Source organism: Candoia aspera, chromosome 2 (assembly GCF_035149785.1).
Source record: "Candoia aspera isolate rCanAsp1 chromosome 2, rCanAsp1.hap2, whole genome shotgun sequence".
Taxonomy (NCBI): Eukaryota; Metazoa; Chordata; class Lepidosauria; order Squamata; family Boidae; genus Candoia; species Candoia aspera.
The window spans coordinates 212627221-212642768 of record NC_086154.1 but is presented as its reverse complement, the minus strand read 5'-3'; the positions used below and the strand labels follow the sequence as shown (position 1 = coordinate 212642768).

Sequence of the window (15548 nt, the reverse complement as noted above, 5' to 3'; positions counted from 1 at the left end):
CTGGTGTGTGCCCATCTCTGGCATTTTCCCATGTGCACTCTTCCTCAGGGTACCCTTTCCAGTGTATTAAATATTGGATGCCCCTTCCCCTCTGTCCTAACAGTCAGAAATCATGCTGAGATGAGGAATAGGTGTGTAGTGTTTATTGCTGCTACATAAGACATACATACATATCCCTCCTCCTAGAGTCCAGAATTTCCTTGACTTTCCTCCTCCCCATCCACAATTTATCTATCTATCTATTTATTTATTTATCTAATTTGTCCCTCCCCATCTCCTCCCGTCAGGGGACAATTACTAGAGGTGGGGGGGGGGATTTGTGATCATAAGGCACTTGGGGGAGGGTCTTTGGCTAGCAATGTTCTGTGAAACACAGGATGGACTTTCATGGATGCTGGCAGCTGTAAACAATAAGCCACTGGATTTATCTGCTGCATCACAGTGAAAGGGCCCACAAACTTAGAATCGAACTTCTTGGAAGGCCTGGTAGAGGTCAAAAACTTGGTAGAGAGCCACAGTTTGTCTCCTACAGCAATCGCTGGCCCCTCTTGTCTGTGAGCATCTGCAGCTCTCTTGTAACCATTTTTTGCCCTGTTCAGCTGCTCCTTTAACAACTCCTGTGCGGCTTGTTGCTCTTTAAGAAAATCAGCCGCCGCTGGAACAGTTCCCTGCTGGGAGGAGGTGGGCAACACCTGAGGGTTAACCCCGTAGAGTGCTTGGAAAGGAGACATCTTGGTAGAGGACTGCACAGAGTTGTTATACTTAAATTCTGCCATGGGCAGCAGGGCTGGCCAATTGTCTTGCTGATAAGTGGTGTAGATACTGCTGTAACCATTGGTTAATTTTCTCAGCTTGCCTGTTACTAGCTGGATGATGCAATGATGATAGGTGGATCTGGACCCCTAATGACTGGAAAAGGGCCCTCCAGAAACTGGAAGTGAACTGAGGGCCTCTGTCACTCACCAAGTGATTTATCATGCCTCTATATCTAAAAACATGGTCTATAAACAACTGCGCTGTGGCTTGCGCAGATGGGAGGCCCTTGCAAGGAATAAAATGTGCCATTTTAGTGAAAAGGTCCACCACCACTAGTGATGAAATCCATGGAAACTGTATCCCAAGGACCACTGGGGGTGGGTAGGGGTTGCAAGAGTCCTGTAGGCTTCTCTGGAAGAGGCTTGGCTTGTCTACAGGTATGACAAGAAGCTACGTAACCCTTTATGTCTGCAGTCATCTTAGGCCACCAGTAGTCTTTCAGAGCTCTATGGAGAGTTTTGAAAACACCTCCGTGGCCTGCCACTTGATGGTCATGGCAAAGTCTCAGTACTTCTTCCCTCAATGAGGAGGGAATGTATAATCGCCCACTATGCCAGAGGACTCCTGCTTCCACATTAAATGGGGATGCGGTGTCTTGTAGACCCCTCTGGAGGTCATCCATCCTGGCCCTGGCATATGGGTCCTGTTGCTGCTGAAATTTGACCCTTGCAAAGAAGTCCTCTGCTTGTCTGCCTGCTGCTAAAATCTCTGTCTGGTTCCCCCTCATAGACTGATCAAAGTTGTGAGGTTGTAATATAGTAGCCTGGATCTCCTGGTGAGTAGCGGGGGTTGCCTGAATGGATCGAGACAAGGCATCTGCCAAACAGTTCTGCGCCCCAGGAACATAAGAAATAACAAAATTGAAACGGGAGAAAAACTGGCTCCATCTGATTTGGCGTGGGGTGAGCGATCTGGTGTTTTGTAGAAGCTGTAAATTCTTGTGATCAGTGCAAACCTTCACAGGAAAGGTCGCACCCTCTAGCCAATGCCTCCACTCTTGAAATGCTGCTTTAATTTCCAGCAACTCCTTGTTAAAAGCATCATAGTTTCTCTCTGCCGGCAAGAGTGTGCAAGAGAAAAATGCACAAGGAAGCAGTGTCTTCCTTTCTTTGTCAGTATATTGCAATAAAACAGCAGCGATAGCAAAATCTGAAGCATCTGAATGCGTTATGAATTGCTTTGTGGGATCAGGATGCTTTAAAAGCAGCTGGGATGCAAAGAGTTGCTTAAATTCTTGGAAGGCTGTGTGCTCCCTCTCCCCCCAAATGAATTTTGATCCTTTCTTCAAACGCTGTGTGAGGGGTTTGGCCCTGTCACTAAATTTATTTATAAGTTTTCGATAAAAATTGGAGAATCCTAGGAATTTTTGTACCTCTTTCACATTTTGGGGAGGTTGCCAGGAGAGAATTGCCTGGACTTTTGAAGGATCCACGGATATGCCTTCTGTTGATATTCTATAGCCCAGGAAATGTAATTCCGTTAAATTGAAGGCACACTTCTCTAGCTTGGCAAACAGCTTGTTCTCTCTCAGTCTTTGTAAGACATTACATACATGGGTTACATGGGTTGTGGCATCCTCAGAGAATATTAATAAGTCACCTAGATAAATGACCAGATACTTATCTAGTAAATCAGAGAAAATTTGATTCATAAATCAGGAAAATATGGTGGCCACATTCGCTAATCCAAAATGGACCACAAGGTACTAAAATTTTCCATACCTGGTATCAAAGGCAGTCAGATATTCATGTCCCTCTTTCATCCGGATCAGACTGTACGCATTCCTGAGGTCCAACCCCTCAGTAAAAATGTGTGCTTTCTGTAAGCGATCCAGCTGGTCAGCTATTAAGGGAAGTGGGTAATTTTCCCTGACCGTGACCTTATTGAGGGAGCTGAAATCATAAACAACTCTCAAGGGTGTCCCCTGAGCTGCCAGTGCCAATGGGTCAGGCTTCTTTGGTACGAAGAATGTAGGAGCAGATGCTGGAGAAGTAGAAGGTCGGATGAAACCCTTTTGGAGATTAGTATCCAAGTAATCTTTCAAGGTGGCTAGTTTCTTGGGGGACATGGGATATTGTTTCCTTGCTGGAATCTTGGCTCCTGGTATCAACTCAGTAGTACAGTCACAGTCCCTATAGGGGGGGGTAGTGCTGTGGCCTCTTGTTCGCTGAAAATGTCTGCGAAATCTGCATACTTGGCTGGCGACTGCACCCCCCCCCCCCCCGCTTTGATGACTGCATTGGTTGCTGGAGAGAGAAGGGTGACTTGAATCTTGTGATGCTGGCATTCCTTAGCTGGGAAGGAGACTGCTCCCGTAGTCCAGTCCAACAGTGGGTTGTGGAGCTTCAGCCAAGGTATGCGCAGGATTATAGGTACATTAAGTGATACAGTTACATAAAGTTGGATCCACTCAGTGTGGTCTCCCATTGTTAGTTGCAAAGGTTCTGTGAAACTTCAAATCGGTCCTGCCTTGAGGGGCTGGCCATCAATGGTCTCAACTTCTATGGGACGTGGCAATTCCATGGTCAGGATGTTCAGGTCTTGTACTGTTTGTACATCAATAAAATTGGTGGAAGCTCCGGAATCCACAAGAGCCTCTAACTTGACATGGTGCTATGGGTTTTCTACTGGTAAGTAGAAAAAGGATTGCCTGGAATCCTCAGAATGAGCCCTTCTTAATTGATTGATGGTCTCTCTGCTGAGCTCTGTGGAGGGAGACCAACGGAGTTTCCCTGGTTGGAAGTAGAGGCGGAGGTGGCTCTTGGTTCTGCTGCTTGCCCTGGGGCTGTTACAGAATTTGCTTGGTTTCTCGCTGGGCAAGCTCTCACCATATGCCCCGGGCTCCACAGTAGAAACAGAGGGCTCTCTCTCTCCTTCTCTGTCTCTCAGCCTTGGAAATAAGGCTCCTGCTTGCCTCAATCTGCATCGGCTCCTCTGGTCCTGAGTAGAGAGATGCTGCAAAGAGAGCTGGAAATCCTGGAAGCGTCCTGAGGCCCCTGCCTCTCCCCGGCTCCATCTGTCTGAGCTCTTCTAGCCTGGCGTCTGTGACCACAGACAGCTGATATAAACCTGATAAGATAGGCTTTTAGGGTAGCTGGTGTTCCCTGGTGCACCAATTCTTTTTTCATTTCTTCATCCAGCCCCTGTTTGAATTGGTCTTTCAAAGCACTCTCATTCCACTCCAGATCTCCTGCTAACAGCTTGAAATCAGCAATGTAAATTCCCACCCTCTTGTTGCCTTGCTTGAGCTTCTGAATTTCCTGGCTGGCAGTGACCTCTCTGATCGGGTCATCAAAGTGTGCTCGGAACCCTGCCAGAAAATTCTGGTAGTTATCGAGAATTGGGTTGTTGTTCTCCACCATGGGAATAGCCCATTTGGCTGCTGGACCCTTTAGCAGACTTAAAATAAAAGTGACTCTGGTTCGGTCTGTTGGGAACTCTGCCGGTCTGCTGTCGAAAAACATTGTGCACTGTGTGAGAAAGGTTCTCAACTGTCCTGCTTCTCCTCCAAACTTCTCTGGTAAACTGCCCTGGGATCTCAAGACTACTGGCGGAGCTGCTGCTGCTGCTGCTGGCACCGGTTGTGGGATGATCGGAGCTGGTTGTTGTAACTGCTGTAGCATAGCCGCTTGTAATGTGTTGACCTGGAGATCTACTTGTTGCTGGTGTTGTTGCAAGGCTGCTGCCAGTTGTTGAATGGCTTGACGAATTTCCTGGTTTTCCGAAGACATTTCCCCCCCCCCAATTTTTTTTCTTTTCTTTTCTCCCTCTTTCAATGGGAGTAGGAGTTTGTTAGGATTGATGTCCTGATAAGCAGGAACCACGCTGAGATGAGGAATAGGTCTCTAGTGTTTTATTACTGCTACAGTAGACAGAAAATCCTAACAAACTGAAGTGTGAGAAAACCCATACAGATAAACCCCAAAAGTCAAGGCGGATCTGTTCTGTGTCTCTTTGAATGACAGCTCAAATTCTCGCTACTACGCATGCGTTTTCCCCCCTGGATAGGGGCCCCCTCCTGCTCACCATCAGCGCTCATGACACTCTTCTTGCTGAAGCCTCTTCTGATTTATTCCTTTTCTAATCATCCTGGGATTGTAAAAATAGCAGACGGTCCTATGTGTTCCTATTCTCCAGATCAAATTTTTGTACTCTATACAAGCAGTTTTGCAGTTTTGATGTAGAAGGAATAAAAAGATTTTTCTAAGAGGCTCTCAGGGATATAGATTTTATTATTATTATTATTATTATTATTATTATTATTATTATTATTATTATTATTTAGGACATTGCATTATATTGTCAATCATTTAGAGTTATTGTAACACATGGTTTACTGAAGAATGCCCAATCTCACTCAATATTGGGCATGGATTTAGAGATTCACATATAATTGTGAATAAAAGCAGAACATCTATAGTCAAGCTGATGCATTTAGTAGTAACCTTAGATAGCCAGGAGAACTAATTGCTCAGTACTAGAGCAAATCAAACACACATTGGAAGCAAGGATCATGAAACAAAAAGTATTATATTTTGGACATCATGATGGCTCATGGCGTCTATGAACAAGATGGTAATACTGGGCAAGGTGGACAGAAGGAGAAGACAAGACTGACAGTGAGTGAGGTGGATAGGCAGAGTACCGAAGTCACAGAAATGTACCTGCAACAATTGTGTAATGTGACAAGAGACAGGATGGCTTGGCAAGTTGTATCTACAGAGTCACCAGGAGTTGGCCACATCTCCATGGAGCATAACAACTATTGTCTCAGCAGGTAGTAAGACGTGTCTGGTTTGGCTGTGTTTGGAAGCCAAGTAGATTCACCCCTAGTTAGGACTTGGATAGAAGGCCTCCAGAGCTGTAAGCTAGACTCCAAAGTTTTTAAAATATCTTGGAACAACACATGCCAAACCACATTCATATGCTACCAAGAAAACTACTTGGCATGTCCTTGATGTCACCAGGAGTTAAGTTCAGTTTAAACGAGACTTGACTTTACCAATAACTATTAAGAAGGAAATGTTATCTTCCATAAATGGAGCAAACTTTAACATTATTAAGCAAAAATAAATAAATAATAAGAATGCAATTTACTTGCATTTTTAAAAAATCGAAACCCTTTTTAATCTAATGATGAATGTTTGGGAATGACACAGACTTGCTTGTTTTAATATTCTTTATACAAATAAAATGTATACATTTATACCTTTTTGACACAGAATTTTCACATCCTCATTGAATTTAATTTTAAGGGAGATATACACACACACACACACACACACACACTAATCGAAGCGAATATTTGTAGCTCAGGGTTGAACTGTGGAGTCCTTGGTGCTCTCTGACCCTTGTAGTTTTCTTGCAGATGTTTCATTGCCAGACTAGGCAACATCTTCAGTGTGAACAGGGAGTGGGCCTTGCTCTCAGTTTATATACAGTGGCTTGCCCTGCTTGTGTTGGTGGGGGTGTTGTTCTCTCCTTCGGAGTTGATTGGGCTGTTATTTGCTGTTTGGTTGATTGACTGAGTTAATAGTTCCTTGATTAAGGTGTATTGTGCTGTTTGATTGTTCATCTGGTGTTAATCCTAGTGTTGATTTTTGCATATCTGGGTGTTGATTGCCAGCAAGGGAGTGTACTGGTCTTTTGGCTTTTCTATTGACTCTTTTGAATGGTATGTAAATGTTGATTACCTCTATATGTCTGTTGATGGCTGCTTTGTCTGAGTGCCAGGCTTCCAGGAATTCTCTGGCATTTTTGGATTTGTCTTGGTTTAGGATACTCACAGTTTCCCAGTTGAAACTATGGTTCAGTCTGTCCATGTGTTGTGAGATTAAGGAGTTCTCATCATGTCTTCTGACTGCTAGTTGGTGTTTGTGGATGCGTTCTGCTAGTCTTCTGCCTGTCTGTCCTACATAGTGGCTGTTACAGTCTTTGCACTGTATGTTGTAAATAACTCCTGTTTTTTCTTCTTGGGCTATTGGGTCTTTTGGGTTACTTAATATGTTTTGAAGAGTTTTAGTTGGTCTGCAGGAAAGCTACCCACACCAACCAAGTGCTCCAAAGTAACAATCCAACCTCCCACAAGAGAAGCTGTGTAAGAACATTATTCAGACGAGCACTTACACACTGCAGCAACCCAGAACACCAGAAAAAAGAAACAGATCATCTGTACAGCATCTTCCAGCAAAATGGATACCCGCTCAACTTCATCAAAAAGTGCCTCACCACCCAACCCACTACAACCCAACCAACAGAAGCTATGAAAAGGATAACACTGCCATACATCAGAAACATCTCAGAAACCACCAACAGACTGTTACAACTACATGGCATCACCGTAGCACATTAACCAACTAAAACTCTTCAAAACGTATTAAGCAACCCAAAGACCCAATAGTCCAAGAAGGAAAAACAGGAGTAATGGAACACCAATGGTAACTTGTTTTACAGAACGTTAAATAGTATCATCAGACTTAAGACTGAAATTGGTTCATCAAAAGGTTCTATTTCAAGTTATTGGAATGAGGGATGCATTTGAAAAGATGAACCTCAGATTTCTTTAGTCATGATTTTAAAAATTTAACGGGTTATGGACTCAAATGATTTGGTCTTGTGTGCTCCTGGAATTGTTTTGAAACAGTATTTTAAAATATATAAGTACTTTTGTGAAGAAAACTCTTAATTATAAATAGGTATGTTGAATTATGCTCCAAAAATGGGGGATTTAACTACTTTTGAGGAACTATGGGTATATCGGGCATAGAGAATTATCAAGATAATTATTTTGAGAAATTGGAAAAATATGTAAAACTGGAAATGTAGAATGGACAGAGGCTTCTGAAAGTGTTAATTGTAAGGGGGAGGAGGGTAATAGAAGGAAACAAAGGAAACTAAAAAGCTGTCACATTTACAAGTTAATGATAAATTTGCAGATGTCTTACATGGATTGTTCATAGATATGAAAACTAGATGGATATTTCATATCCTTTACTGATGGGGAGTAAGTAGCATGGTTTTCCTACCCTAGGAAATCGCATGCTGAAAAACTAGTCCTTATTTCAGTGTTATCTTCAGATAAGGCTGGAAAAACACCTGCATAAAATCCTGGAGAGATTCACCTAGTCACTGTCTATTATATGGACTCTAAGCATCAATGATATGAGACAACTTTCCATATTCCTATAACTGCAAGTATTTTATGAAATCAATTAGGTATGTTTCAGCCATCATGCACATTTAGTTGGAAGGCTTACGTTTGCAACCCACCCTTATTCACAGTTAGATTCTTCTAAGCCTAATGATAACAATGAATGTAAGAATGCTGGATAATAACATATGGCTTAAGTTTATTTGCATGTGTCATATATATTTGTTTAGGATCAATTTTGTTCCAAACATTTAGCACATTTTTTCTCTCAAAATTTGTGTATGAAGTTTGTTATCTCTTCACTTTTATTTCATCGTTGTAGGCCTATTTCTATTATACAGATACATGCATTGTTCTAATCTATTTTCTCTTCATTCCTTTTCATTATGCAGTCCTTTTTTTCATTTTTCTCTCTGTTTGCTTAAAAGCACATGCAAAATAAAAAATACAGCTTTCATGAAAAGGACATGTATTATTATTGGATTTTCCCACTGTGGAAAGAAACCCATCAGAAATTAAAGCACATTATAGACATTCTGAAATGTTGATGATCTTACATATGTAATTTTAATCTATTCAGTTGCTTTACGGGGGAAATAGCAGAAATTGTGTTTCCTGGAGGTCCATTCAACTGACTTTTGAAACTTACTTTAAGATACTTGCAGTGTCACAGTAAATTAATTAAAATCCCTCTTACATTGAAATCTAAATCTATCCATTTAAGAGTATAGGGCATAATGATTTTACAGTTATCAGATACTGTATTTATTCTGTATTATTCAGTTTAGGTAAAGGTAAAGGTTTCCCTCGACGTAAAGTCCAGTCGAATCCGACTCTAGGGGGCGGTGCTCTTCTCCGTTTCTAAGCCTTGGAGCCGGCGTTGTCATAGACACTTCCGGGTCATGTGGCCAGCATGACAACTCGGAATGCCATTACCTTCCCGCCGAAGCGGTACCTATTGATCTACTCACATTTGCATGTTTTCGAACTGCTAGGTGAGCAGGAGCTGGGATTAACAACGGGAGCTCACCCCGCTGCGCGGTTTCGAACCGCCGACCTTCCGATCGGCAGCTCAGCGGTTTAACCCGCAGCGCCACCGCGTCCCTTATTATTCAGTTTAACAACTAGATAAAAACAATTATTAAAAAATATCAATAGATTTCTATATTCTAAAAATCTGTCTTGCAGGGAAACTCGAAGACCTTGCTTTATTGAAAATAAATATTTCTAGTTACACTTTTGATAGAGAAGAACAACCAAAATAGCTTTGAGGAAGTGCTATGGATTTGTTTTTGGCTCCCTGCATCAACAAATTCTTTAACTAAGATCCAATTGCCAAATATTCATTATTGATGATATTCAGTGAGCTGTAAAGAACACACTTTAAAATCCTGTTGCTAGGGAGTTAGAACTTTCAGCAGCTATTTAAAACTAATAGGAAGTATCAGAGCTGTCTGATACTAAAATGTTTGACTTTTTTTATCCATCCATCCTTCGTTTCTGAATTGTATTCTTGGATATTAGAAGATTCTAAGTAGATAGAAGTAAGTAGGATAAGATAACTTTCTGATGGAGCTGCACTTTTTTTCACCTGTTTTTTGGGAGACTCTGTGGAACAAAGCAGGAATGGCCAGTGATGTCATGATATTGCTAGAATGGGCAACGCTTCAGAGTTTAAGATACCCATTTTTCCCCTTAATCCTTTCTAAAAATTGAAAAGACTGGCAAAAGTTTTGCCCCACAAAATGGGCAATCACAGGCTTTTGATATGAAGACCATTCCTTGGCTAAACAAGGATTTGAACTATAAATGTACAGTACATCACAATGGCTATTAGAAGGCAGAATGAAGAGAAATGTAAGCAGCAAATACCATATGGCAAGTATTAGAATCAAACAGATACAGAATATTATGAACTCACCCCCAGTAAGTTGAAGCATACATTGTTCTCAATAGTGAGGCATCAGAATGTGCCAGATGTGTGGGTACCACTTTTACCTGTTTAGGTCTAGAGCACTTGACTTAGGGTAGGGTAGGTCCCAGCCCTTGGAATACATGATGGTCAGGTATACATTTTTATTGACATTCAGTGACCATGTCTTGCCAACTTCAGTCTGGAAAAAGCATGTACAACATGTAACATTCTAAGCTGAAACTTTGAATTTTGTGTTGTTAGGTTACTCAGTTGTTTGGTTAGGTGGTTAGGTTACTCAGTTTTGCAGTCCTGCTCACAGAAGCCTGATGGGCTGCTATATAACACAAATGGGACATTTGTGTTTTGAAGGGTTTTAAGTTGTACTGGCCCACTTAATTAAGAAGCAAAGTAGCAAAGATCAGAGAAATTTGACCTCTGGAAAGGACTGAGTCCCAGCAACTCTTGTATTAGAAATAAATCCCCAGTGTAACTTAATCAAAATCATGAATAAGAATAGCTGTGCTGGATCAGGAAAAATGTTCAAGGAGATTCCTACAGAAGGCACCCAAGTGAGACATAAGATTTTTGCAGATCTGGACTGCAAAAATCCAGAGTTAGAGTCTGTAGCATCTGTATCATTTTATTGCCATTTAGCGGTTTTCTGGATTTCTGCTGCTCAGATATGGTAGCCCTAGCTTATTGGTCCTGTCTTGCTGAATTTTTTGAAAAATGTATTGTATTCACTTTGTAGTGTGTGTGTGTGTGTGTGTGTGTGGAGTGTGTGTGTCTGTGTGTGAGAGGGGGGGGAGAGTGGGGGGGAGAGAGAGATTTAGCCTTATGTTCCTTACAGAATATTGGAAACATTATTTTTCTTTCCTATTGCCTGAATGTTAGACTTGGTGATCTTCCATTGAGTATCAATGATCATAATTGTTCCAAAGAGTCAGCTGAATATGTAGACTATACTTTCTCAGTAAGTCATACCCTTTCTTGCAACATGTGATGACAAGCATTATCATAGAAACAGACTGAAAGGAAAGAGTAACCTACTAAGATGTATTATTTAATATAAATATTTTTCAAATATTTATATTAACAATATAATAGAGTTATATTAGACATAGGAGTTGGGCCTAGTTTAAAATAAGGGTTGACTTTTCTGCTGTGCTGAAGCTGTTCTTCCTTTACACAGACTTAAGAATTATTTTAAATCTAAGGAATTTTTTTCAGTGTCTGGAGATCATGTGAAACATTCTCAGGTAATTTCATGGGTGCATTCAAATGATATTTAGTATTTTATCACTGCCATTGAACATAACTTAATAATGCTCTAGCTTTCAGCAGTGGTGTGTATCATACAAAAAACCCTAAAAATGTTTCATGAAGAAGTTTTAAATTTTTATCTTTGCAAAGTTATTGGTCCACAGTTGGCCATTTCCAATAAAGTGAGGAAACTATATGTCACAGTTTAAATTAATGCAAAAGTTTAATTGCTCATAGAGACATACCTTTTCTTAAAAAATAAGCAAACATTAATAAGAGACTTTCCCCTAAGCTTGCTCCTATTATCCTAAGCGTTGTGGAGAAAGTCATGAGAGAAAGGAACAGAAGAACAAGCACCTATGTCTGTCCTGAGAGTCAATGGGATTTGCTTTTGATTAGTGGCATGTAAAACTGCATTGTGAAAACCTAAAATATTTTTAGATTTTTGCTTGCAATAAACTGGTGTGACGGTGGACTTCGCTGGAGATGGTAGTCCTTGTGTAGTGACTACCTCATTTAGCCACCATTTGCAGTTACAACAGTGATGAAAAAGTAACTTTACAACCAGTCCTCAGATTTACGACCTTTGCAGGTCTGAAAAACAAAGGACAGCTGAAGTAAGATGATAAGCACAGTCATGATTTGACTTAGCAATTGCTTCGCTTAACGACTGAGTTGCCAGTCCCAGTTGTGGTTGCTAAATGAGGACTACCTGTACTGTATTATTTACTAATAAAGCCAAGATTCTGAGTTAGCATTAAGCTTCTAATTTATTTGAAATTAAATTCTGCAGTTTAGTACCATTTTTCTCCTCAGAAACGAATAGTAACTATTTAATTTATATCCACAATATAAAGGCATGCCCTTAAGGCCTCGGTGATTCAAGGATATGGAATGAGACGCAAGTTTGATCTTCCCTTACTCATTTCAAGATTTCTACCCATTCTCTTAGGTCCGGGCTACTGTGCTAAAGCCACTGAGAATAAAGCTACTATTACATGCGTTGAGAACTGCCACAGAGATGATTCAAAGAATTCCAAGTAGTTTTTGCATTCTTTCTGAGCAACACGAGCAGCAATTTTCTAAAGGAAAAGGAATGTAATTGATCATAAGCTACTCTTTTACATACCTATGTTTATTTGGTAACTTGTTTTCTTCCTCTTTTCTCTGTTGCAGCTCCTTCAGGCTGGAAGGTATCTTAATATTTGACTACACGATAACCAGTTCTCCCATGACAGATTCGACAGTGCAACCTCTTTCAGGCAGTACTAAATTCTAACAACAGGGACTCTTCTTAGAGCATGAACACCCTTGAGCCTGAGCACAACTGATGACCGGTGCCATCTGCATTAATCCACCGGCCTCATTCAACAGCTATGACCTGAGTCCTGACAAAAGCCACAGCCTTAAGCACCATGCACTCTGACAGAAGAAACAAAAGTCAGTTACTTTTATGACCATTGCAGAAACAACAGTCGCCGAACAGCATTCCTGTGATCCAGCCAAATGTGTGAAACAGATGTAGCAAAATGAAAGTTGGAAGCACTTAAATGGATCAGGCGATGCCAATGCATTTTGGGTGGAAGAGAAGGCTATTATTGTCTCCTGTGCAAATTCAAAGCCATAGAAGAGAGACAGTGGATGCTAAAATGCTTGGAAAAAGGTTGTTTCCTGTCCTCTGCTGAAACAATTCAACTGTTACAGCATGCATCTCAATGCACTTCTAATATTTGCACTGTCATTTTCATTCAGGGGAATGATGTAAGCCATCATTTGCACAGATGGCCACATGAAATTTTAGCCGACAAGAAGATGTATGTTGAGGGCTTGAGAGCAAAAGAAATTAAATTTGTCTACAAAAGTGAAGAAAACATAATGTCCCTCCATCACTTTGCAGCTGGAATCTTTCAAAAAGAAAATAGTTGCTCCTTAGAACTGAGATAACAATAATGATAACAAGAAAGCATCAACAAGCTAACATGGATTTTAGAATCAATCTAATTTTAATACATTTTTGTATCAGTGTAACAACAAAGAAATTGACCGAGACAACTGGTATGTTCCTAATGAATACCGACAGTAACCTCCCAATTACTATAAAGAGGGGGAAAAACATATTTGTATTACGTATTTGACACATGACATTTTTATAGCTAAAGATCTGTTCTTCATGGAAAATGTATCAGATAAATAGGCATTTTCAGTTTATTTTTCTAAATAAATGTGTTTATCATTTGCATTTACTTATTTTTGCTGATTTTCATTACGCAACTATTATTCTCTCTCTCACCAAAAAGGGAAGTATAAAGACAAGAACCAAAACATAGATTTTGCCATGCTAAAATCAGAATGATTTGCAGACTGAAAGCTTTAATATAAAATGTTGTTTGTAGAATTATAAAGTATATTTCTACTGGTAAATACATATGGAAAGTAAGAAAGTCTGTATTTTAATCTTTACTTTCAATACATAGGTTATTTTTACTATTCCAAGAAAGTAATTAGTTAGCATAGTTTGTTGGGGAGTCTTAGATACGGTTAATTATGTTGCCTATAGTTTAAAATGAAGCTACATGTACATAACACAAGACATGCTCCAGCACCTGATCTCTGCATATGTTACACTGCAGAGCTGTAACAGGAGACATCCATAAAATCACTCTTCCAGTGTTTTCTAATCAGGCCTTTAGTTAGCTAGGATAGCCTTTGTGTGCAGGTGGTCCAGTTTGCAGGATTGTGTGGCATTTTGGATGGAGCTGGAAGATAATGGATATATCCATGGGCATCCACAGAAATGTCCTGCTTTTATCAAAATGACCAAAGCAGCAAGGTGCTGCAAACTCCACCCTTTTGGGGCATGCATGTGCTGTCAAGGGAAATATAAAAAGGGTCACTTCAGCTTTGAATTTTCCTGGGTCATATAAATTGTTCCCTTTCCGTTGTAGGCTGATCTGTCCCCACTCTTTCTCCTTCCCAAGAAGATCTCATTCTGTTCCTTTTCTCTAATCAAAAAACAGATTGGTATGGGACCAGTATGCAGTATCATACCTACACTTTCACTTATAAATGAAGGGCTGGATTTGGTCCCTGACTTGCATATTATTTTCATGAAAAGAATTAAATCATTGCATTGCATTGAATGTATTTTATTTTTTTAACTTCAAATCTTATAAATCTTAAATGGATTTCAGGCATCATTACAATTGCCATTTTTCTTCACTGGAAGAGAGAGACATGTGAAAGTCAAGTTATTCTGATCAACGCAGCCCTTTCATTTGGCACCGAAAATTCTAATATCAAGTCAATTTCCCTAAAAGTTAAATTGGGATCCAAAAAAAGTGATTCTCTCTGTTTCTTCAGATACCATTTTTAAGCCTTGAATATTTATTTTCATCACAGTGTTCTTTTCAAAAATGCAAAACAAAACAAAAGCATGATATCTGAGAATCCCTAAATTCTAACAAAAGTCCACTTACTGCAAAAATAGAATGTAAAACTCTGTGTGGCAATGCAGTTCTATGTTGTATATCTGGTTTTAGTTTTAGAAAATAACTTTCAGTGTGGTCTGATACTTAAACATGACACATGATACCATGTAATTCTTGCTTAGCAGGGATTTATTTCCAAGCTGTAACTTACAGTTCTGATAACATGTCATTGTTGAATGAGATACAATTTGGGATATCAGACAGTGAGAAATTGGGTAAGATTGTTAAATATAATTTGCAAACAGGAAGACTTGCTGTACTCATTCAGTGCAGTATTCTGTTATTAGTTCATAGATTCCTTTTATGCCAGAATTGTTTTGAATAAAATATATATTTTCCTTTTCCAGAGTTCTCTGTTTTGTGTATAATTTTACACACAAAAACACAGAGTCACACACACATAGAATGAACGGCATTCAAAGTATCTTTGGATACCACGCATTTTTAAATCAACAGTGGAATGTACTAGGCATACAAGAATATGATACAGTTTAAGAAAGTAGAAATAGTCTTTACTGAACAGCATCATCTAGTTGACCATCCTGGTGGCTATGTGGGCAATTTGCATCAGTTCCAAGGGCATTCTAGGATCTCCTTGATCCTGTCCATCCATCTTACCCATTGTATTCTGTTTCTTCTACTTCCCTCGGTCTTGCCAAATGCTTGTCCATCATCTGCTTGAATCACATGCCCCAAATATGTAAGTTTCTGCTTGTTGGAAAAAATTAGATAATGTTTTTAATCTAATAATCATTTTGATATGAAGGTTTTCCATTTGCAAGACTAATTTTTATACAAGAGGAAACATCCAAATAAATTCATCCACTAATGTGGCTTCACAAAAACTCTGTAGTAGCACATGCCATTTTTACTGCACGGTTCTAATGATGTTGCTAATTGAATCCAACTCCATCCA

At 39.8% G+C, this 15548-nt stretch overlaps 1 protein-coding gene across 2 annotated transcripts in view; it reads left to right on the top strand.

Annotated features, from left to right (window-relative positions):
• PRR16 (proline rich 16) overlaps positions 1-14978 on the top strand; it is a 154415-nt gene extending 139437 nt beyond the window's left edge. For both annotated transcript variants that reach the window (XM_063295301.1, XM_063295300.1), the window contains one exon: positions 12321-14978. The gene's annotated coding sequence lies outside the window, so the exon portion shown is untranslated. The remainder of the gene's footprint in view (positions 1-12320) is intronic.
• Positions 14979-15548: the final 570 nt, after the last annotated feature.